Source organism: Schistocerca americana, chromosome 11 (assembly GCF_021461395.2).
Source record: "Schistocerca americana isolate TAMUIC-IGC-003095 chromosome 11, iqSchAmer2.1, whole genome shotgun sequence".
Taxonomy (NCBI): Eukaryota; Metazoa; Arthropoda; class Insecta; order Orthoptera; family Acrididae; genus Schistocerca; species Schistocerca americana.
In genome coordinates, this window is record NC_060129.1 from 12,924,102 (window position 1) to 12,949,328 (window position 25,227).

At 38.9% G+C, this 25,227-nt stretch overlaps 1 long non-coding RNA gene across 2 annotated transcripts in view; it reads left to right on the plus strand.

Annotated features, from left to right (window-relative positions):
- Positions 1 to 24,047, plus strand: part of LOC124554105 — a 29,559-nt gene extending 5,512 nt beyond the window's left edge. The window contains exons 2-4 of one of the 2 annotated variants that reach the window (XR_006968242.1): positions 23,230 to 23,340; positions 23,421 to 23,474; positions 23,660 to 24,047. This is a non-coding gene — a long non-coding RNA (uncharacterized LOC124554105). Of the gene's footprint in view, positions 1 to 22,452; positions 23,341 to 23,420; positions 23,475 to 23,659 lie in introns of those variants that run through there. The other variant, XR_006968241.1, reaches the window with a different exon arrangement.
- The last annotated feature ends 1,180 nt before the right edge of the window (positions 24,048 to 25,227 follow it).

Consider the following 25,227-nt stretch of genomic DNA (forward strand, 5'->3'; position numbering starts at 1 on the left):
CCCAAAAGCTCTTCACAGATTCCAAGGAGAAGCTCTTTCTTTCGTCATGAACCATGGAATGAACTTGGTGGCTACATTACGCATTCCAAGAAACTGTGTCAGGATTTCATGACATGCTCCAACTGATATGTTACATTCTTCTGCAGTCTCTCAGACAGTCAGTCTTTGATTGGCAGACACAGTTTCAATGACATTCCTGATATGAGCATCGTCTGTGGACATCAGAGGGAGTCCTGAATGAGGATCATCTTTAACTTCTGTCCGGCCATTTTCAAACCGTGTGAACCATTTGTAACACAGAGTACAGCTTAAGTACTCATCACCATAGGCTTCCTGCATCACCTGACGTCTCTATAAAAGTTTTCTTGAGTTTCACGCAAAATTTAATACACACGTGTTGCTCCTCTAACTGCCTTTTTGAAATTCGCTAACTGTGGAATGCAACATTCTACTCAACAAAGCATTATGGCATTGAACAACAACTCACAGACGTACAACAATGCAAGTTCTGGCAGTTACACATTAAAAGCAAGTGTGTGCATGGATGTCAACTGCATTTTACTCCAACACACCACTGCTGCAAAATTAGGAGAGTTTAGAAATTTTTTGCACAGACCTTGTACTCTAGAGTTTATTGTTTGTAATATTCAAAATTTTATAACTTATTTTGAACTTTAAAAGCTGTCTTTATATGTCAGTCATGATTTTCATTAATGGAAAGTATTCTTTGGAACAATTTGAAAAAAGAAAAAAAAAAATGTTAAGAGGTTATTTGTGTGTGTATCCAAGCAACAGTCTTAATGACATCAGGCCACTACTCACGATCACAGAATCCTGTCAGTGTGTGTTTTGGATCTTATAGTGAGAAATAGTTGGTATTTGTTTTACTCAGCACTAAGGCGCACCAAATGTCTAAATTTAATCCTCTACTTCTGTTAAGGTAGTTCTGTGCTTTTGAATTTGTGTGGTCTGTACATCCTAGCTTAGTAATGATTGGATTAAACCACAGTAGCCGAGATATGAATTTGGGGCTTCTTTGTCCCAGTGCATGACCTATATTTGCTTATTTATCTGTTGTCTGACCAATCCTTGACCAAGAGTTACCAAGTTTTTCACGGCAGTTGCTTTCAAATGCATGTACCTACATGCCCTGCAATCACTGCCATCCAAGTTGATGGATTCTATTGACTGCAGCTTGACATCCACCCAGTACAAACACTTGTTGCCAGTGTTTACAGTTATTTCGTTGGGCCAGCGCACGCCAACTGTCGCAATCTTCAGTTTGTTGCCCCAGTCACACCAGAACATTGACCTGCAGAACAAATGATCATTGGCTTGCATGTCTTGTCAGATTAACAATTCTGAAAATAAAATTTAAACAGAGGAGGGTATAATTAGAAAACACAAAAATAAAATATCTTGTTCTGATAGAGACGCCATGGCTTACATCATCATACAGTTAGCAACTTCTAATCAGCTCCTAGTGCAAACCAAGAAGCTCAGCACAGTTCAAAACATAAAGCATTACAGTATATCCTACACTTAATACCATATACATTGAATCAATTCAGTATCACTATAGCCTATTCAAGTGAGATTACTGTAGTCAACTGTCCTAAAAGCAAAAATTCCCACAAGATGATTAAAACTACACTACATATTAAAAGCATGTTGTGCTGTTACAGCTACAAATATTTAATTCATCACTATCACAGGGTGTCTCTCCAGTCTTAAGTACATCACGCTGGAACACCTCAAATGTAGGACAGATAACTGACCTATGAACTAATGCTTTGGAAAAGAAAATTTAAAGTATTGAAAATGAGCATATGCAACTAGATTCTAAGCCAGTCACAGGTTGTACTCTCCACTGAATTTAGGATTTAAAATTGACAGCATTTTGGATTATGTTAAAATTCCATTGACAGCATTTTAGACTATTAATGACAATATTTCATTCATCATGATTTGTGTAATGTGTCCATGACAATTAACAAAATCATCATCTTTTGAAGAAGCTTTAAGCTTGTGACTTTCAAAGCATAGTTACTAAATGGTTCACTTAACGTTTAACTGATCAGAAGCATGAAGAGAGATACTGTGGAAGTCTGACTTGTTTGGGAGTGGGAAATAAAAGGACAGGCTGGTCCCAGCAAGAAGTTTTGTGGAACAGTGTAGTGCACCGTCACCTCTCCTATTCTTTGTGATTTTTGACAACAGTGACCAAGGTGGCAGAAGAAACTGGAGAAGACAAGACATAAGGAATACTGTTTAGGCAAAAGCAATACTGTTTGTATTGGTTATGATCTGGGTAAACAGGATATTCATGAACATCTGCATGCTTGGGAATAAGCAGTAGGGGATGAAATTTATTGTAAACAAATGTGAGATTCTGCTTCCAAGTAGAAAGATAGACCAAATAGCAGAATAAGGATAGGAGGAACAATTGAAAGTGGAGAGTGTGAAGTACTTGAGAAGTGTGGCAGAGGAAAATGGAAGAAGTGAGCCTTCAGTGAATGTGGCAGACAGGCTGAGGAATTCTTGCTAAGTGTTAAAAACCTGGTTTGGAGCAAGGATGCCCCACAAAACCAAAGAAGTGATGTACGGAAGTCACTACCATCTGAAACATGGGTAATGAAGGAAATATGTGAGCAGATTACAGGTGTGTGAAATGAAGTTTCTCAGAAGCAGGACGGCAGTAAGAAGAAGAGATGATATGGAATGGAAATGTGAGAAAAATAGTAAAAAGGAATGCTTACAGAGCAGGATAGAAACAACAAGGCTACAATGGCACCAAGGCTATGATGGTATGGGCACTTAAATTGAATGGAAAACAAGAGGGTTCCAAGAAGAGACATGAAATGGAGATGTGAAAGAAACAACAAAGAGGAAAGGCAAGGGGACAGATGGCTGAAAAATGTGAAGCAGTGCTGAAAATGAGAGACAAGGACTGGACCAGAGTGAACGCAGACAGTGAGGAAACAGGACTATATGGTGAGGCTTATGTTCCAAACAACCCAGCCTGGGGCTGGAAAATGTTCAAGATAAGCAAAATGTGGTAGACAGCTCACACAGCTCTGGTGAATATTCTAATGGCATTTAACAGGACCCACTCTTTCTTCTCAAGCAAATCACCTATCTCATACCAAAAAGATAAATTAGGCTCACTTATGATTCTTATGTGATCAGCATAGTATACAACAGAGCTGCAATAGCACAACAAGAGTGCTGCAGCAGCAGTACAAGTAATTAGTTAAGGTCTTCATCCTTAATAAATGGAGTTTTACTTAGAAAGACTGTGCAAGGCAAGAATATCAACAATTCAGCACAGGAAGGGAACCTCAACATTTAAGACCTCACTATTCCCAAATGTCCACATTTCTGAATGTGCATTTTCCACAATTAGCAGGAAGTCACAACCAGATCTTTCCAAATGCTCCTTAAATTCAAAATCAGAAATTTAATGTACTTTGTCTACGTCCATTCTATGTTAAATGGACTAATTTTCTGTGACAATTCCAGACAAACTACTCCTTGCACAGAAAGATAACATACTGTGTATCCTTACTTCAAGAAGACAACTGTCTAAAAGCATGAAGCTGTTATGTCTTATGTTTTTACCGAGTTTGTTGGAGAGAATTGTGCGACATTTGACAATAATTTTCATAAAACAGTATAACACTAGGAGCAAACAACCACCACTAGCCACACTCCTGGACAAAGGGGAGCAAAGTACAATGCCATAATCCATTGTGAATTAAATAATGATGTTGAAGTATTTGCAGAGGCCCTACAGAAACTGATACTACACCTCAATAAGTGGCCTAAATATAGGATTTTAATTGTTAGTGACATAAATATTGATATAAGGCAAAACACTCCTAAACAACTTAATCTTCTGAATATGCTAAGATCACATGACTTGCACTGCATTAATGGAAACCCAAGAAGACAGTCTGCCTGCCTTGAGTATGTAATCACAAATGTTGAGACAAATCGGTATGAACTAGGGCTATTCAATACTCATTATTTATCAGACCATAAAGGTATTTGGTTAAAATTGATAACAAAAGAGCCAGAATCTGTCTCCAATAAAATTAAATACATTAGGCTTTTGAATGAAGAGAACATTGATAACTACAGAACACAAATAAAGATGACAAATTGGAATTACATTCTGCTAGAAAGTAATCATATCGAAAAGGCATTTACATTATTCATTAGTGCATTGTCAGATACATTTAAAACTTGCTGCCCTAAAGTAATGAGAAAAAATAAGGGAACTATGAGGAAACATGGTCTCACATCGGTGCATAACTGGTTCACACCTGACCTACAAAGGCTCAGAACTCTGTTAATGATTTCCTATGACAAATCAAAAAATAGTGAAGCCAAAAAAAGCAAACTACATAAGTTTGAGGAACAAATACAAGGCAGAAAATAGGTTAAGCAATTGCAAGGCAAATGATGATTATATTAGTAAGTCCCAAAATAAATGCAAAGCAGCCTGGACTGTTATCAAGACTCATCTGGGTAGAAATAAAGATGCTAACAAAAGTAATTCGTGTTATGCTTGTATCACACCAGATGAACATATCCATAAATATGACAACAACCATATCTCAAATAATAGAAATTCATTTCTACAAAATTTTGAGGGTATGGTTCCTGTGTTTAAATGGAAAGAAGTAAAAGTAACAGGTATTAAGACTGCAATAGCAAAATTAAGTTACTCAAAATCAGAAGACATTTATGGTCTCTCCAATTTTGTAATAAAAAAAATAGCAGATGTAATAGCACATCCACTCTGTTCTCTTATGAACCGGATGTTTGTCAGTGGCTGTTTCCCTTCATCCTTAAAAATGGCAGTCGTTACTCCACTGCACAAGAAAGGTGACAAGTCTTGTCCTAATAATTACTGTCCAATCTCCCTTGTACCCATCATATCAAAAGTAGTGGAATATTGCATACAGCTCCAAATCAGTCAACATCTGTCTGTGAATAATATTCTTAGTGACTCTCAGTATGGCTTCAGGTCTATGGCAAAAGCAGTTGAAGATGTTGTTTCATATATATTGACATCATTCGAATCAGAATTATCAGTTAATGCCACTTTTGTGGACCTCAGCAAGGCATTTGACTCTATCAGTCACAGGATACTATTAGAAAAACTGCACTGCTATGTTATTAGAGGCTCAGAACTATCTCTGATCAGATCCTATATGAGCAACAGAAAACAAATTGTGCACTTTAACAATATGAGGTCAAATGTCTTGGATATCATGCAGGGTGTACCACAAGCCTCTGTATTTGGTCCTTTACTTTTTATAATATATGTAAATGACTTGCCCAGAACCATGTTATGTAAATCCACACTCTATGCAAATGATAAAACTTTTGTTAGAGCAGGGAAAGATTTAGGAAAATTAAATGAGGAAAGTGAAGCTCATCTCAGAGCAGCCATCAAGTGGTTCCAGCTCAATGACTTGCATATAAATCATGATAAAACTGTAAATATTCTCTTTAGCTTGTGTGTTAAGAGTGATAAGATTGATTGAGTCTCAACTAAACTACTTGGGATCCATCTTGACTCAAAATTAACATGGAAGAGTCATACCGATTATATTTGTACTAAGTTAGCACATGTGACATATTTGTTAGGTAAACTAAGGTCATGTGTTAGTGATAAGTTATTACTCAATGCATACTATGCCTTTTTCCACAACCATTTAACATACGCCACTATGTTGCGGGGAAACTCAGCTGGAGCAAAACAAGTTTTCATTTGGCAAAAGAGGGCAGTCAGATGCATCCATGGAGTCAGAAATAATGAGTCTTGTAGACCATATTTCAAAAATCTAAAAATACTAACAGTTGCAGCCCTCTTTATACTAAGTTGTCTGATACACACAAAAGAAAACCAACACAGTCACAAACTACGACAATCTATCCATCACCATGACACATGTTTAAACAGAAAATTGACATCCCAGTTGCTAGACTAAAGAAAACTCAAGATAGTTACAGGTGCATGGGAGTAAAACTATTTAACATGTTGCCAATAGAGGCACATAATGCGTCACTGAATGAGTTTAAAAGTGTCACAAAGAAATGGCTGAGAGAAAAAGCTTTTTATTGAATAGAAGAGTTTATAATGTGCACTAAAGATGATCTTAAGTACTGGTACTAATAGAGTTTCACTTAGATTAAACTTATACATGTAAATATAATGCAAATACCTTGTGCAGCATCAAGAACAAATTTTTGTACCTTATTAGACAATAATGATCTACAATATATTAGACCATTTCTGTTACTTATGTAAACTGTATATGTACACAAATGATGACATCAATTGCATTTTTAATGCCTAAAGATGGATAATTAAATAAATAAATGTCTGCTTGTGTTTGTGTATGTGCAGATGGATGTGTGTGTGTGTGTGTGTGTATGTGTGTGTGTGTGCGCGCGAGTGTGTGCCTGTCCTTTTTTCCCCCTAGGGTGGGTCTTTCCGCTCCCGGGATTGGGGTGACTCCTTGCCCTCTCCCTTGGAACCCACATCCTTTCGTCTTTCCCTCTTTCTTGGTGGGGCAGCCGTTGGTTGCGAGGGCTGGAATTTCGTGTGTATGTTTGTGTTTGTTTGTGTGCCAATCGGCCTGCCGGCGCTTTCGTTCGGTGAGTCACATCATCTTTGTTTTTGGATATATAAAATAAATAAATGTGCTGGAAGATAAAGATGTTGACAAGGAATTTCAAAATTCTGGAAAATTGAGTATATTTAAACTACAAAAATTAGGACTAAAATTATTTGGATTGATGCTGTTTTACTGTAGCTGTTTTGAAAGTACTGAAAATTGTTCACAGTCCAAACATTATTGGCAGGTGGTGAAAATATCTTATGTATCAATAGTTTATTTCAAATTCACTTATAACAGGAACTAAATACATGTAAGAAAGATGGAACATTTATCTGTTCAGCAAATGGTAAATGTGTGCTTTCAGAAAATGTGTGAGAGTACACAACTCTGTTCAACTAAATTTGGGACCTTTTCACCATAAGCATTAGAAGTGCCAAGCTTTCTGTATCCTTATCTGCAAATGGAGATATGCACCATTAATTTAATGTTTAAGATTATACTTTATTTATATTTTATATATAGGATATTCTCTATTGCTGGCCGGAGTGGCCGAGTGGTTCTAGGTGCTTCAGCCTGGAATTGCGCGACCGCTACGGTTGCAGGTTTGAATCCTGCCTCGGGCATGGATGTGTGTGATGTCCTTAGGTTAGTTAGGTTTAAGTAGTTCTAAGTTCTAGGGGACTGATCACCTCAGAAGTTAAGTCCTATAGTGCTCAGAGCCATTTGAATGATTTTTTTATTCTCTATTAGTGCAAAAATTTGTATTGTAGAGGTACTTCAGCACCAAGCAGTCGTTTTAGTTCATCAGGAGACATCTTTATGCCGCAGGAAATTTTGCAAAGCTAACACCACACAGACCACCCCAAGGGGACCTTTTAATAGCCAACTATATGAGTTGCCAATGAAAATGAGAAACGTCAAGAACTTATGTAGTTTTGGCATTTTGAATGCTCTTATGCATTCTTTCACCACCATCTAAGATTTCATTTTCTTATAATAATCCTATAAGAAAAGAAATCCTATAAGAAAAGAAATTTTCTTATAATAATCCTCCCCCCCCATGAACCATGGACCTTGCCGTTGGTGGGGAGGCTTGCGTGCCTCAGCGATACAGATAGCCGTACCGTAGGTGCAACCACAACGGAGGGGTATCTGTTGAGAGGCCAGACAAACGTGTGGTTCCTGAAGAGGGGCAGCAGCCTTTTCAGTAGTTGCAAGGGCAACAGTCTGGATGATTGACTGATGTGGCCTTGTAACAATAACCAAAACGGCCTTGCTGTGCTGGTACTGCGAACGGCTGAAAGCAAGGGGAAACTACAGCCGTAATTTTTCCTGAGGGCATGCAGCTTTACTGTATGATTACATGATGATGGCGTCCTCTTGGGTAAAATATTCCGGAGGTAAAATAGTCCCCCATTCGGATCTCCGGGCGGGGACTACTCAAGAGGATGTCGTTATCAGGAGAAAGAAAACTGGCGTTCTACGGATCGGAGCGTGGAATGTCAGATCCCTTAATCGGGCAGGTAGGTTAGAAAATTTAAAAAGGGAAATAGATAGGTTGAAGTTAGATATATTGGGAATTAGTGAAGTTCGGTGGCAGGAGGAACAAGACTTCTGGTCAGGTGACTACAGGGTTATAAACACAAAATCAAATAGGGGTAATGCAGGAGTAGGTTTAATAATGAATAGGAAAATAGGAATGCGGGTAAGCTACTACAAACAGCATAGTGAACGCATTATTGTGGCCAAGATAGATACGAAGCCCACGCCTACTACAGTAGTACAAGTTTATATGCCAACTAGCTCTGCAGATGACGAAGAAATTGAAGAAATGTACGATGAAATAAAAGAAATTATTCAGATTGTGAAGGGAGACGAAAATTTAATAGTCATGGGTGACTGGAATTCGAGTGTAGGAAAAGGGAGAGAAGGAAACATAGTAGGTGAATATGGATTGGGGGACAGAAATGAAAGAGGAAGCCGCCTGGTCGAATTTTGCACAGAGCACAACATAATCATAACTAACACTTGGTTTAAGAATCATGAAAGAAGGTTGTATACATGGAAGAACCCTGGAGATACTAAAAGGTATCAGATAGATTATATAATGGTAAGACAGAGATTTAGGAACCAGGTTTTAAATTGTAAGACATTTCCTGGGGCAGATGTGGACTCTGACCACAATCTATTGGTTATGACCTGTAGATTAAAACTGAAGAAACTGCAAAAAGGTGGGAATTTAAGGAGATGGGACCTGGATAAACTAAAAGAACCAGAGGTTGTACAGAGATTCAGGGAGAGCATAAGGGAGCAATTGACAGGAATGGGGGAAAGAAATACAGTAGAAGAAGAATGGGTAGCTTTGAGGGATGAAGTGGTGAAGGCAGCAGAGGATCAAGTAGGTAAAAAGACAAGGGCTAGTAGAAATCCTTGGGTAACAGAAGAAATATTGAATTTAATTGATGAAAGGAGAAAATATAAAAAATGCAGTAAGTGAAACAGGCAAAAAGGAATACAAACGTCTCAAAAATGAGATCGACAGGAAGTGCAAAATGGCTAAGCAGGGATGGCTAGAGGACAAATGTAAGGATGTAGAGGCCTATCTCACTAAGGGTAAGATAGATACCGCCTACAGGAAAATTAAAGAGACCTTTGGAGATAAGAGAACGACTTGTATGAATATCAAGAGCTCAGATGGAAACCCAGTTCTAAGCAAAGAAGGGAAAGCAGAAAGGTGGAAGGAGTATATAGAGGGTCTATATAAGGGCGATGTACTTGAGGACAATATAATGGAAATGGAAGAGGATGTAGATGAAGATGAAATGGGAGATATGATACTGCGTGAAGAGTTTGACAGAGCACTGAAAGACCTGAGTCGAAACAAGGCCCCCGGAGTAGACAATATTCCATTGGAACTACTGACGGCCGTGGGAGAGCCAGTCCTGACAAAACTCTACCATCTGGTGAGCAAGATGTATGAAACAGGCGAAATACCCTCAGACTTCAAGAAGAATATAATAATTCCAATCCCAAAGAAAGCAGGTGTTGACAGATGTGAAAATTACCGAACTATCAGCTTAATAAGTCACAGCTGCAAAATACTAACACGAATTCTTTACATACGAATGGAAAAACTAGTAGAAGCCAACCTCGGGGAAGATCAGTTTGGATTCCGTAGAAACACTGGAACACGTGAGGCAATACTGACCTTACGACTTATCTTAGAAGAAAGATTAAGGAAAGGCAAACCTACGTTTCTAGCATTTGTAGACTTAGAGAAAGCTTTTGACAATGTTGACTGGAATACTCTCTTTCAAATTCTAAAGGTGGCAGGGGTAAAATACAGGGAGCGAAAGGCTATTTACAATTTGTACAGAAACCAGATGGCAGTTATAAGAGTCGAGGGACATGAAAGGGAAGCAGTGGTTGGGAAGGGAGTAAGACAGGGTTGTAGCCTCTCCCCGATGTTGTTCAATCTGTATAATGAGCAAGCAGTAAAGGAAACAAAAGAAAAATTCGGAGTAGGTATTAAAATTCATGGAGACGAAATAAAAACTTTGAGGTTCGCCGATGACATTGTAATTCTGTCAGAGACAGCAAAGGACTTGGAAGAGCAGTTGAATGGAATGGACAGTGTCTTGAAAGGAGGATATAAGATGAACATCAACAAAAGCAAAACAAGGATAATGGAATGTAGTCTAATTAAGTCGGGTGATGCTGAGGGAATTAGATTAGGAAATGAGGCACTTAAAGTAGTAAAGGAGTTTTGCTATTTGGGGAGCAAAATAACTGATGATGGTCGAAGTAGAGAGGATATAAAATGTAGGCTGGCAATGGCAAGGAAAGCGTTTCTGAAGAAGAGAAATTTGTTAACATCCAGTATAGATTTAAGTGTCAGGAAGTCATTTCTGAAAGTATTCGTATGGAGTGTAGCCATGTATGGAAGTGAAACATGGACGATAAATAGTTTGGACAAGAAGAGAATAGAAGCTTTCGAAATGTGATGCTACAGAAGAATGCTGAAGATTAGATGGGTAGATCACATAACTAATGAGGAAGTATTGAATAGGATTGGGGAGAAGAGAAGTTTGTGGCACAACTTGACCAGAAGAAGGGATCGGTTGGTAGGACATGTTCTGAGGCATCAAGGGATCACCAATTTAGTATTGGAGGGCAGCGTGGAGGGTAAAAATCGTAGAGGGAGACCAAGAGATGAATACACTAAGCAGATTCAGAAGGATGTAGGTTGCAGTAGGTACTGGGAGATGAAGAAGCTTGCACAGGATAGAGTAGCATGGAGAGCTGCATCAAACCAGTCTCAGGACTGAAGACCACAACAACAACATAATAATCCTCTTGGCAGGAAAAAATTTGAATGCGGAGGAAGGTTCACGTGTGATGTCTAAGTTAAACTGTAGTATCTTGTGGGTCTTATTTAATAGACAGTATAATTATTCTACCTTTATATATAGCTGCTGTATTGCACAGAAGAACTTAATGTGGTCTTTGCATCTAGCTAATACTTAAACATTAAAGTTTCATTGGCTTTCTTTAACCCACTTTTACAAAGGCAATCCTAAGTGAAATTTACATTTTTTTATTCTTTATGGACTGTATACCAACATTTAAAGTTCCACTGCATTTTCCATTCCCCAAGAACAAAATTAAGTCTTTACCATCTGCAGAGAAACCAACACAATTGTCACTTGCTTCAGATTGATCATCTGATGTTTCAACACTTCAGTGTTCCTATATATTCAAGACTTTTTGCTTGTCTCATAGTACTTTATGAAAAATATTTGTCTCAGTTATGATGATGACATTGCCCACAACTTTTATTTGTCATTAATAGGAAAGTTACATGCAGACTGGTAGTGCCAATTCTTGGTTAAGGATTATTTTGTGGCAACTGATGCTATAAAATTATTCAAATTCTTCAGTTATCTTATAACTTACAGGAAACTTACTGCATCCTTAAGAGGTAAAATACATAAAGTGAAGCTGATAGGAAGTGATTTTAAAGGAGGAAAGTGTTGTAGCCCACACATTTTAGTCTGTACATGCAAGAAAAACAAAAATATGGAAAAGAAAAATAAAACATGTAAATGATACTTAAATTCCACCAGATGGCAAGTATTTAAAAACAGTGATTGATACTTCCTTGGAAAGAGGCTTGAAGACTAAAAGTACAACACTAGAGAGATGAGAGGTTAGCTTCAGATATGAGAAAGGTGTAGTAAAGTTACTGGCAATGTCAGAAATACAGAAGATATAAAATGTAGTTTGTGTACAGCGAGAAAAGCTTTCCTTGGAGTTAAATTTCTTTATCAACACATTATCTTATCTTGGAAAGTAGATTAAGGAAAGCCAAACCTACGTTTGAACATTACCAACACATTTTCTTTCTCGCCCTTCCCTCCTTGTTTTATTCCTTCTTATTATTACTATTTTAACTTTATTTATTTAATTTCCCTATCCACCAGTTACCCACTGTGTACCCTAATCCTGTATCACATTATTTACATTTATTCCGGAATCATGCATTCACTGTGGCCAAACTGCAACCCCACATACTTTTCCTCCGGTCCTGCTTAAACATTGGAATTACCCCTAAAGGACTTACCTTAAAAGTTCCCATCCCTTGGTGCAATCCCTCCTTCCACCAGTCTCTCCCAGACTTCCAGAACCTTCAGTCCTTAGCCCTTACCCAAATTGTCCTGAATCTCTGCACTATTTCGTCTAACCACCACTCCCAATGGCTCCTATCTCTCATCAAAGTCCTCCACCTCTCAGACCCCTGCTTGGAGAACACACTCAGGAACATCATCCTAAAAGCAAGCTGTAAACTTGAATTCCATACCACACACCACCTGAAAAAACTATCCACAGTGCTAGTGCAACACTTAAGAAGTGGGGTCCCTCTCCCTATCCCTCACAAACACCAACCACAACAGAACCTGCAACAAACCCCCCTCATAGCCAACAAACCTAGCCTTGCCACCCTACTCAATCTCCCAATCCCAGCACATACCCCACACAGGCCAAATCTCAACTATAACCACAGTCAAATGCCTCATATCACCAGTCCCAATTCAGTTCTAAACCTCTCATCCAGATCCCTCTCTCCTCCAGAGATATCTGTTCTATCAAAAGGCTTAACCTTTAGCCCCACATCTAAATTCAACCACACTGCCCTGGTTAAAGATCTTCTCTCATTCACCCAGAACCTCAACTTGACCACCCAAACACAGCCCCCAAATAGTAGACCCAGTGTTGAACCCTGTCTAGAACAGCTCCGACTGTCTTCTCAAAGGGATCCTCCTCCCTTCCCCCAAAACCATCCCTTGCAGACATTTCATGAATTCCTCACATCCAGTGTTTCCTCCCAGTCCTTTTTGAAGAACATTCCGACAACCCCCTAACATCACCCCAGCTGAATCCCGTGCCATTAAGGAGCTGAAAACAGACCACTCTATTGTCATCCTCCCTGCAGATAAAGGCTCCACAGCTGTGGTACTTGACCATGTGGAGTAGGTGGCAGAAGGACTGCGTCAACTCTCCAACACCTTAACCTACAAAGCTGTTACCCAGGATCCCATTCCTCCCATCCAGACTGAGCTGCAGAAAATCCTAAAAATCGAAGGTCCCTTACAAGGCCTCACAACGGCCTCCATAGACCTACTCACTCCATCTGAGTCACGTACCCCTACCTTATACCTATTACCCAAAATCCACAAAGAGAACCATCCTGACCGTCCCATTGTGACAGGCTTCAAAGGCCCAACAGAACGTATCTCAGCTCTGGTAGACCAACACCTCCAACCTATCACCCGCAGACTCCCATCCTACATCAAAGACACAAACCACTTCCACGAATGCCTCAAATCCATTCCCACTCCCCTCCCACCTGAAACCTTTCTTGTCACCATAGATGTTACATCCCTTTACACAAACATCCCACATACCCTCTGCCCTTGAACACTACCTCTCCCAATGCCCACCCAAAGATCTTCGAAAAACCTCGTTCCTTATCACACTTACCAACTTCATCCTCACCCATAATTACTTCACTTTTGAAGTCCAGACCTACAAACAAATCAGGGGAACGGCCATGGGAATCAGGATGGCTCCATCCTATGCCAACCTCTTCATGGGCCGCATGAAAGAGGCTTTCCTGTAGACCCAACAGCTGCTTTCCCTGGCCTGGTATAGGTTTATAGATGACATCTTTGTGGTCTGGACTCATGGTGAAGAAACACTCCTTAATTTCCTCCATAACCTCAACTCCTCTTCGAATCTGAATTTCACCTGGTCATTCTCCAAAACCCAAGCCACCTTGCTAGATGTTGACCTTCATCTTGTTGAAGCTCACATCCACACCTCTGTCCACATCAAACCCACAAACAAACAACAGTGCCTTCACTTTGATAGCTTCCATCCATTCCACATCAAACGCTCCCTTCCGTACAGCCTAGGTATTCATGGCAAACGTATCTGCTCCAGTGACGAATCCGTCAACAATTACACCAAAAACCTGACCAGTGCTTTCCTCTCCCGCAACCATCCTGCAGACCTTGTCCACAAACATATCTCCCGAGCAATACATTCCTCCCCATCCCACAAGAATGTTCCTATCCCCAGACCACACAGAAGCACCCCCTTGTCACCCAATATTATCCTGGCCTCGAATACATCAACAAATTACTCTGCCAGGAATATGACTTTCTCAAGTCAAGCCCTGAAATGAGATCATCCCTTGACAATATTCTCCTCACACAACCCAGAATTGCCTTTCATCACCCCCCCCCCCCCCCCCTAACCTCCGTAACATCCTTGTCAAACCCTACAATATTTCCACACCACCTTCTCTACCCAGCGGTTCCTACCCCTGTAACCGACCACGCTGCAAAACCTGCCCCATGCATCCCCCACAACCAACTACTCCAGCCTCGCTACTGGTAAAACATACACAATTAAAGGCAGGGCCACATGTGAAACAACACATGTCATTTATCAGCTGACATGCCTGCACTGCCAAGCCTTTTACATAGGTATGACGACAACTAAACTGGCTGAGCGCATGAACGGGTGCAGACAAACTGTCCGCCTAGGAGGTGTCCAATACCTAGTAGTGGAGCATGCCCTCCACCATAATTCTCGGGACCTAGGAACCTGCTACACTGTAAATGCCATTTGGCTTCTCCCACCCAACACCAGTCCCTTGGAAATGCGGAGATGGGAACTTGCACTGCAACACATTCTTTCATCCCACCAAACCCCTGGACTGAACCTACGTTATCCAACCTCACTCCCATTTACTCTTCAGTCTTCTCCTCTTTCCCTTTCCTCTTTAGCCATTCACACATCTTTTCATCCTACATAGTTGTGTTTATCTTTTACTATATACCTCTTCACTTGTATATGCATCCTCTTTGGTTTGAAGCTGGCACAGTACTTACAGTAGAATATCTATGGCTTCCCTCTGACACCCATGCCTCCATCTTTGCTACCCTCCCTGTTTACCTTTCTCCTGTTGCTTCATAACCTGGGTTGTGAGTAACTGAATCCACTTTCCCTTCTTCCCCTTCTTTTCCCCTCTCTCCTCCCTGACGAAGGAACAAAGTTCCAAAAGATAGGATAAAAATGTTCTGTTCTGTTTTGTGTATCTATTGTCTGTACTGAGCTGAGGTAAGTACTGGCCAGCCCCTCTATCTCTTTGTTAGTATTTGTTTCAAACCTACGTTTCTAGCATTTGTAAAGTGATTACATGGAAGGATCATACTGAGGCATCAGAGTAATTTGGCACTGGAAGGAAATGTAAGAGCATAATAATAAAAGAGAGACCAAGGCTTGAATACAGTTTAGTATGTTCAAATGGACGTAGCATATAGAGAGATGAAGATGCTTGCATAGTGTGATCTGGAGGCATTTTTTGCCCATCATGACAGGCAGTTAAAAGAGTGTGTCATGTACCTTATTAGGAAGGTTAGGTGCTAAACATCTCATAGTATCCTCACATCCATTGAAGAGATACCTACATATCAGCCTAGCTGTAACGTGACATAGCAAGAGCAGCACTTCCACCCTTACCTATTCCGTGTCACAAGAGACATTCCTCTGGGCTTCTGGACATCCTCGTTCATGAGCACAGTGCATTCTGTCCCAGTTTTTGTGCAGACTCCAATGTAGCTCTCCTCACCATTGGTGAAGTAGATGTTGCCCATTATGAGGTCCAATGCCAGGTCTTCTGGTAGACTCAAACCTATAAGTTTTGAACCATGTCAATTTACACTTCTCTGTGCCAACTGTGCTAACTCCATAATCCTTATTGAACCCATTAACAGAAAACTGTCTGTGACCCAAATATGAACACCACGTCACAGAGCAAAAGGACATTTTCCCCACTAATAAATCTCTGGTAAAGGTGAAAGGGGCAACAAATGAAAAATTTTTAAAATCACTGGGGATTGACAACCCAAACCTTTGGCTCTTGGCCTACACCCAGTGAAAATCAAAGCCACAGATCCTTTCTCATATATTTCACCAAAACTTAATTTTTCTTTTCGAAACTATACACAAAAATTGGAATCAAAGTGTTCTTCCTTATACACTAGGCATGTACTGTAGAAGAAACAGTTTCCTCTAAAGTTAACAACAGAACAGTGACACTGATACAGTACTGTTTTGTATTCAGTACTCTTCGACAAATGTAAATGTCTTCATTTGTCAGAAATTAGTTTCAGTATTATGATTTCTTGTAAGCAACAATTTTTTTAATTTGCTGTGAAGTAGACACATTGGCTGTGTCAGAGATGTTTCTTTATATCAAGTCTATACTCTAATCTGGACTGAAGGAAAGATAATTGACATAAGAGCATGGAATACAGAGTCTGCAGAACAGTAAACTGTGAAAGAGTAGGGGCTCAAAATTCCCATTACAAACTTTGAGAACTTTTAGAGGGGATTGAGTATGTACCATTTTGAATAGCAACCCATGTCTGGAAACATGCTGTTTCTGTTGTGCAATAGTTTCATTTCAGATGTCTAGCTCTTCTGTTTCTGGTAGATGAATTTAATTAGGTGTGATGCAGTATAATTATTAGATAAAAATTCAAAAGGAAACTTAACAAAACATCCATTTATCACTTTAGCACATTTGTATTAACACTTTTTACATTATGTGTTTACATTATTCCGAAATGAAAAAGAACCCAGCATAATGTACTTAAAAGACAGTACCGATGGATTATGACAGCAACTCAATGTTGTGACCACTAATGTTACTGACATTGTACTTCTGAAGCATGTTTTACACTCCATCCCACTAATGTCTCTTCAGTTTCTGGTGCAACAGCCAGAACTCATGCCAGTAGATCCTCCTCCTGTCTCTACGGGAGTCAAAAACTTTACATGCAAAATAGTCCACAGGAATTAAATCTGTCAATTGTGTCAGCTAAGCGGTTGGACCAACTTAGCCTGTCCATTTTTCACTATACCATATTGTCTGTTGATGTGTGTGTGAGCTGCATGTCTGAGATGAAGTGGTGCCCATCATGCTGAAACCACATTTCGTGACAGACATTCAGTGATACAGCTTTCAAGAACTGGTCTGACAAGTTTTTAGGAAGATTGAGGTTGCAGGACCATTTCCAATTATCATGAGTTGCACTTCCTTTCACTCAAGCTGTCTTAGAACAGAAACAATATGTTTCCTGACAGGTTGATATTCAAAATATTGTTTATCCACTCCCCCTACAGGTCCTTGAAGTTTGTCACAGGAATTTCTGAACAGCCTGTAGATGCCAACTAGCTGCAAGTGACACATGGTGGCAGTAAGTATGCCTCCAGCATGGAGACCTAGGGCAGTAACACTTTGTGGATGAGAGAGCCAATACAATTCTGCTGGGTCAGAGAACAATGTTAATTTATTAAGAGGCTTCAACAGAACTTTGAAGGACCAGTACAGTTTGGCCAAATTATGCCTAGAATAATTCACATCTGGAAGAGATTCCACAGTTAACATTATTATCCTGAGCTAATACATGATGCCAGCAGCTTCACAGTTAATAAAACCTGTTTTACACGGACGACTTTCCGCTGAAAATTGACTACTCGATTCGGGTGTGTGTTTCGAGGGTCTGCGTGTAGATCAGGAGCCAACCACGACTCGAGCGGATCAGTGACGTCAATGATCACCTACATCTGCATCTACGTTTATAATTCACAAACCACCAAACAGTGTGTGGTGGAGGGCACTTTACATGCCACTGTCATTACCTCCCTTTCCTGTTTCAGTTGTGTATGGTTCGCAGGAAGAACAACTGCCAGAAAACCTCTGAGTGCACTCGAATCTCTCTAATTTTACATTCGTGATCTCCTCGGGAGGTATAAGTAGGGGGAAGCAATATATTCGATACCTCATCCAGAAATGCACCCTCTCGAAACCTGGACAGCAAGCTACACTGTGTTGCAGAACACCTCTCTTGCAGAGTCTGCCACTCGAGTTTGCTAAACATCTCCGTAACGCTATCACGCTTACCAAATAATATGATCATTCCACTTCAAATTGTTCTGTACGCATACTCCCAGATATTTTACAGAAGTAACTGCTACCAGTGTTTGTTCCGCTATGTTATAATCATACAATAAAGGATCCTTCTTTCTATGTATTCACAATAGATTACATTTCTCTATGTTAAGGGTCAGTTTCCACTCCCTGCACCAAGTGCCTTTCTGCTGCAGATCTTCCTGCATTCCGCTGCAATTTTCTAATGCTGCAACTTCTCTGTATACTACAGCATCATCTGCGAAAAGCCACATGGAACTTCCGACACTATCTACTAGGTCATTTATATATATTTTGAAAAGCAATGAGCCCATAACACTCCCCTGTGGCATGCCAGAGATTACTTAGACGTCTGTAGACGTCTCTCCATTGAGAACAACATGCTGTGTTCTGTTTGCTAAATCTCTTCATTACAGCCACACAGCTGTTCTGATATTCTGTAGACTCTTACTCTGTTTATCAGGCGACAGTGCGGAACTGTATCAAACGCCTACCTCGGAGCCTGTATCTAATATTTTCTATGCCGAGTGCGGAGTTCTAAAATTCGGAGAACGCGGAATACTGCACATGCACAGAAGGCATAGGCGTGCCATATTTGTTTACAGTTGTGGATTTACAGCAAAAGACAGACAGAACATTTTTGAGCACAATTCTCATAGTGAGTATCCATCATCAATTGTTAATAAATGTTGCTCATATTTTGGTATTGTCACAGTATATATGAATATAAATTATTTGTATTTTATAATTTCGTGTTATTTTTTAGAAATGGAATGGACAAAGAATTTCATCACTGCCCTGATTTCTGCATATCAGGGCAAAAACTTTCTAATAGTTGCAGAACATTCACTGAACCACAACAAGGTAAACTTGTAACTTCTGTAACGTTCTTTGTGGTCCTTGTATCTTTATACTACTTATAGGTGCAAGTAGATACATAAACGTGTAGAGAAGTATTATCGACAAATCTTGTATTTTTTCTAGAATGCAAGGAAAGAGTGTTTGGAACATGTAGCAACAAAAGTGGCCAAAGTCTTGCAAGGCATTACCGCCGATGACTACAAGGCCAAATTCTCAACTTTGTGGTCTCACTATGGCGCTGAACTGAAGAAAACAGGCCAGAGCGAGAGCATTGGCTCATCCAGTGCCGTATACAGGCCAAGAGTCTGGTAGTTTGATGTTTTACATTTCCTGAAAGACTTCATTACACCACGCGAAAGCTGGTGTAACATTCCGAACAGTGTTGTAAGTATTTTTAGTTAACTTTTTATTCTCATGTACAGCAGTTTGTAACAGTGCTTTCTATTGACAAAGTTAAGTTTGTTAATGCTGTTGGTGCTGCTCTGAAATGAAGAAAAAGATTTTAGTGAATTTTAAATAAAATATTGAGCATAGTTTTGAGATAAGCTATTAAATGTAGGAAGAAGAGAGAGCTGAAATTGCATGTATTATCAGTAAAGGAAAATGTAGTTAACTTTTACTGAGTAACTGAATATATTACTTGAAGCAGTAACTCCAGAGGCGTTCAGTGAATGTAGCATAGCTGGCAGTTATAGAACATTAGCTCTATTTAGTATGTGCATTTGTCCATTGCATCTATAACAGCAGTAACTGCTGCAGATATATCTTGCCAGATTCACTGAACTTGTACACTACTTTTTGCAGAATTAATTTCTTAAAATGCTTCATGAATGAAACATGTATTTTACATCTAACTTTACAATTCATGCTCAGCTTGTACATTTAAACGAACCATACAGGAATAGAAAATTGAATACTGTGCAATAAAAGTGCATATATTTATGGACTGAGTAGAAGCATGACTGCGTGTGTTTTTTTAATGTAGTTTATATCACAGGTAGATTTCTCAGTGAGTTTAGCAGTGTAATCTGCACTGGTACTGTAAGCAAGTGTTTTCTTGTGTGGTGGTTTATGCTGAGCATGGTGTTACTTTAATGATCAGCTTCTTTACCAGTTAAATATATGTTAAAGAGTTGAAATGTTTGGCAAATAGAAATGCTTGGCAGAGAAAGTATGTCAAGTGCTGTGAAAACAAATTTAATTTCCTTATTTAATTCCATTCATTCTGGAGGTTTTATTCTGTATTTAAAGGTATTCACCTTACTGGATAGTGTCCTAAGAATATTACATTTTAATTTAGGCACAACTGAGTGTAACATGCTAAGTGCTCATAACTGTTTAGACTGTGGTACAAGATTTTTCAGTTCTTAAGACATGACAGCCACTACTTAACTTACCATTAACAAACTCAATATTCCACATCACCTTTACTTCAGTTGTTGAGCTATTTATGTGATTATCATTGTTCATTCCTTCAGCAGGTCTTCTTTATTTATTTAGAACCTACATTAATGCGAGATTCATAGCAAGCATGTGGTATTTTGTGGTATTTACACATTTTATGGACACTACTCTCATTGTGGCCGTAGGTTCTTATCAGTTGCTATCCTTCCTCCTTCCCAGCCTAGATCCTGGATATACTCTAGATTTAGTTTACTTTGCAATTCCACTACATTACTGTCCAGAGATTTTTCTACTGGCATTGTACTCATACTTAGCATTACTTTTAGAAACAGAGAAATATTGGTGACAAAGGGTTAGTGTTTTAGTGCTAATTCCCCTCATCTCCCTTCTTCCCCTCCACCCCCCACTCCCCATTTACACGATTTCTTGGTTGTGTTGGCATACTGATGTGTAACATAGCCCGAGGTCTCGTTTAGATTATGTGGTGTCAGTTTCATTGAAAGTTTGGGGAGCTGACATTTGTGAATGCAAACAAAATGTGTGGTATGCACCACATGTGACTTTCTTTTTAACCTGCAACATGTTAATGTAATACCTCGACCATAACCAACAAGTGTGAAGACTTGTGGGCCACAAATTACCAGGAATAGGAGTCACTATATGGGTGTTCAATGTATCCCCTGAGTGTTACATATCTTTGGTAGTGTGGTGGGATTAAAGTGAATAAAACAATTTGTCTGATAATGTATTTTACTCCATGGGATAGTACCTACACAATGTACCCTGAGCTTTCCTCCAGCAACTAGGCAGTTCTCTGTTGGGTTGGTGGCAATGGTAGGAGAGTATTCTGGTATGTTATGGTTAAATAGTATGGGGGTGTCTCTCAGCTGCAAAGCCCACTTATAATCTGACAGGGAATCCACAGGGTCTTCTCCAATGTTAGCAGTTTTGGATAACTCAGTGCCACCAACATCAATGTCATTGTCACTTAGCTCTGAAGTGGTGTGGAAAGTAAACATGTGGAAGTACTCATGGATCTTCTTCTTTGGAAGGAAAATACTTAGCACTAATTCAGTTGATTCTGTGATGTTACATTCATTTAGGGATAATGAAGAAGATGTATCTATTTGGAGTAAGGGACCCTTTTCCAGAAATGACAGTCAGAAGTTATAAGTGGAAACCACTCTGGTGCCTTTGACTATGACACTTTTCTGCTGCAAGGTTTTTGCTTACCATATTTTGGGAGTAAGTAGTATGGATCAAGACAAGAAAAAAATTGTCTGGTAAACATGGGTCCTAAAACACTTACCTTAGGAGCTATGATCAATTAGTCAGTATAAGAGATGTTTCATAGTAGCAAATATGAATAAGTGTTTATACAGCTCTTGATGTGTGCACTTTCAAGCCCATGCATACTGGATTTTTTTTATTGATTTGGTTTGTACTACCTCCTCCAAGAAATACAGAAAGCAAAGAGATTACAATACAAGAGTTTCTCTGTCAGAGGTATGAGAACAATTTTCGCGTATGACTTACAGCTTTGCTGTTTTTCAACTAGGGCTTCTTACCTCAAAATGATACATTTACCTCCCCCCATCATATATCAAAGTTGGTAACATCTTTACAGACTCTCCCTGTAATACTTTTATTTCATTGTTCAAGCGGACTGTACTGATTAAGGTGCAGTGAATGTTGTGTACCAAGTGTAGTCAAAATTATGAATGCTCTCTCCCAATGCAAGACCAAAGTAATAACAAAAAGTATGCAATCAGATATACCATTTCTTCCACCTTCAACTATTAATACACAATGATGGTCAATGGTGTTCAGTTTTTGTTGTTGTTCTTTTACTGAATATGCAGTTTGACACATCACTGGCTAGTTACATATTACTTAACCACTTAATTGGTCTCCAGCTTAAATGACATTTACTTCATTATATTTACATAATTATTTTTTTACTTCTCGGCTGTATTTCACTCATTACTTATTTTCCAAAAAAATTGCCTCAATTACAATAATATGACACCCCTACAATTACTGTTTACTAACCACAGGACACTAAACATTTGAAATAATTTGATATGTCTTAGCTGTAAATGGTGTAGAGAATTCTCACAGTTCTCAGTGGACTAGGCAGTATAATATTCATGTTGACTGCTTACAAAAACAGCTTATTCTTGATGAGTTTTGTTTAGTGAGACCTTCATTAATGTGTAACCAGACCAGATAGCAGCTTAACATCACTCACTGTGGATAGTAGAAAACTAGAGCACAAGTATGTTGAGTAATTGTTCATGGCATGAAGACTTGATTTCAGTAAAATTTTGGGTAACATTTGTGATAAATGTGGTTGTTCGGATGGATAATGATATATGATATTGTCAATACACAGTGACCAAATGTGTTATCAATAAGGCTCATCAATTTGGAAATTCTCTTTTGATATATGTGGCCTTGTGATCCATTTAATGTAGAAATGAATTCCAGTTTGCTACAATTAAATGTTTAATGAAAAAACAGCAGAATAAAACTCTTTAGTATTTATGTAGTCAGTTCAGTTGATTAGCCTCCTTGTAAGTCATCAGTCATGTTTCATTAAATGTCACATTATTAGATCTGCATGGAACAATTTCAGTTATATGTTGATAAAATATTATATACAACATTGGGTCATATAGTTACTGGTTTGTCCTCTCTGCAGCCATGCTCAAAGCAATCTGAGGTCTAATACACAACTAAAATGAGGGAATTTTACAGGTGCCTCACAACTCTGGTACAGAAATCCCGAGGACTAGGAAGACGCCTGACAACTCAGTGATAGAAATCAACAGGACTGAGATCATAATTTTTTATGATGAGAGTAGTAATGTAAGTCAGGTCAATAAGATTTTTCCTTTTTATTGTACAGTAAGTAATAATTGATATACTGAAACATTTTTTTCCCTTAGATCGATAGCCCACCATGTACATCAAATAGTGAACGCCCAGATATCACAATTGATGTAAGTAAAAGACTTGCTTGAGGTAATGTTCATAACCTCCTACACAAATAAGTTCATTCCAGCTTGCAAATACAGAGATTAAATCTTAACCTCCCAGCGTTACTTTTATTGATAACAGTAGCCATTAATGAAATTAAACAAACTTAAACAGTCCTCTTGAACACTAATGCCATTTTTCATTACAGAATATGGATGTGGTGGTAGTTAACAACAGTGCTGAATTTGAGGTGCCTAGTACTCCAGTGGTTTCTGGTGCATATTCCACTACACCAAAAGTTCGGAAGATGAGAAAGAGTGATAGTAATCCCTTACTAAATACAGTACTGGAGAACTTAAACTCAAAATTAACCCAAAAGGCATTAGACCCATCTCCACATGATGCTTTGGGACACTTCATTGTTGAAGAGTTGTCCAGAATAAGAAATCCAATGACTGTGAGAGACACAAAACATAAGATACTGAAATTTATCATGGAAGCTCAAATAATGGATGATAATTGTTGAATTGTATGCATTTAGTGTTTATTACTTTGAAAATACATTACCATTCAAAAATTGAAGTTTTTAATTGACTCCATTGCCAAGGGACAGAAACACTCGTATTAAAATATTCACAGTATTCACAGACTTCCTTTGCTTGCCTCACAGTTCTGCTGGTGTACGCTACCCCACAGAGCACCAGCACGCTATGACCCTTCCTCCATCGTACAAGACTCCGTGTTTTCCACGCCTCTGGTTGACATATATGTGCTGTCTGTTTCATCAATCTAAAAAAATATGTAAAATGCAAAGTGTTTCCGTAATTAATTCCACTTTGTCTACAGCAAGTTTAATAGTTGTCAGTAATATTCAGAAAAGGTTGCTCAGAATACCAAAGGCATTTTCAACAACTCGTCTTGCCCTTGATAATCTGTAATTGAAAACATTTTTGTGAGTTTCATTTTTATAGTCTTTATAGGGCTTCATGCTGTATGACTGGAGTCTGAAAGCGTCATCTGCCACAACAACATGTGGAAGAGATATGTTGCTGTTTTTTAGCACTTTTTCTTGTGGAACTTGCAACCAATTTTCCCTTAGTGCAGAGCTTATTTTACATTGCTGAAAGACTCCTCCATCGCTTACTCGCCCATTGCACCCAATGTCAATCAGAGAAAACCAATACTTAGCATCAACGATTGCCTGTAATACAATGCTATTAAATTTTTTGTAATTATAATAAAGTGAGTCAGCTGATCTTGGTGCAGCAATCGCAACATGTTTCCCATCCATTGCACCTGTCAATAAAACAACAGAGATGATTTGTCAATTTTGTTTAAGTAGATTTTATTTGGAGACAGTTATAATAAACTACACAAAATGTAAATTCCTTGATTAAGTAGCATACCTAAGCAATTTGGGAACTGCCACAGTTCATCAAACATGTCATCAGTCAGCTGCCACTCTCTTTCTGTTGTTGGAGCCTACAGAATGGTGACAGCAGTGAGACATTGATGACATTGTTTTCACAGTAATGATGGAGGATATTGGTTTTGGTGGGACGATACGTCAACTACAGCTTTAAAGAACACACTTACATTCAAATATTTATCTTTCAGTACATCTCGAATTGCTGTGCATACTTGCATGATAATATGTGAAATACTCAGCACAAATATTCTGTGCAAGAATGACAAACTCTTGTAACTTTCCCCTGTTGCCAAGAACCTGAGAGTAACAGCAAGCCTGTAAAAAATTTTTTATTCATTCACACATCA